Source organism: Fukomys damarensis, unplaced genomic scaffold (assembly GCF_012274545.1).
Source record: "Fukomys damarensis isolate Sample0158 unplaced genomic scaffold, DMR_v1.0_HiC HiC_scaffold_12, whole genome shotgun sequence".
In the NCBI taxonomy this organism is placed as follows: domain Eukaryota; kingdom Metazoa; phylum Chordata; class Mammalia; order Rodentia; family Bathyergidae; genus Fukomys; species Fukomys damarensis.
The window spans coordinates 3,174,241-3,174,799 of record NW_022900924.1 but is presented as its reverse complement, the minus strand read 5'-3'; the positions used below and the strand labels follow the sequence as shown (position 1 = coordinate 3,174,799).

Genomic DNA, 559 nt, shown 5'->3' with positions numbered 1-559 from the left:
TTTTTTTTTTTGGTGTTTTGAGACAGGGTCTCACTATGCAGTTCAGACTGCTCTGGAACTCACTATGTAGCCCAGGCTGGTCTCGAACTCACAGCGATCCTCCTGCCTCAGCCTCCCGAGTGCTGGGATTGCAGGCTGTGCCACAACGTCCGGCTTGGACAATATTCGAATCACAACCATATATTTAGTCTCTTCTCTTCCTAATTGGGGAATGCTTTGTCTTGTCTTACTTTAATTTCCATAGAAACCACATAACCGTGCACCCTCACACGTAGTCCTGCCCTTGCACGTAGTTCACCTTTACCCCAACTGATTACTAATAAAACCAAGTGGCTTGGAAAGATCAGCACCTTTGTCTGTTGCCCTGGTATTGGTTGTCCTGGATCCCCACTTTCTGTCTTTCTTAGTTTTGTCTTTTAGGCCGTCCCCGCCAAGGCCTGCATTGTACTGAGCAGGAGACTGGAGACTACTGTAGAGGCCACCAGTAAAAAGGAGAATCAAGGGAGGGAGGTATGACTAATTTGCTCATATAAGTGGAAGCATAATACTGTCTTTTTTT

General features: G+C 46.2%; 1 protein-coding gene and 1 long non-coding RNA gene across 2 annotated transcripts in view; both read left to right on the top strand.

Moving 5' to 3' along the window:
- LOC104848280 overlaps nt 1-559 on the top strand; it is a 28,737-nt gene that overhangs the window by 16,317 nt on the left and 11,861 nt on the right. The window lies entirely within an intron of this gene.
- LOC104848038 overlaps nt 1-559 on the top strand; it is a 6,378-nt gene that overhangs the window by 2,404 nt on the left and 3,415 nt on the right. The window contains exon 3 of the long non-coding RNA XR_776298.2: nt 408-510. This is a non-coding gene — a long non-coding RNA (uncharacterized LOC104848038). The remainder of the gene's footprint in view (nt 1-407; nt 511-559) is intronic.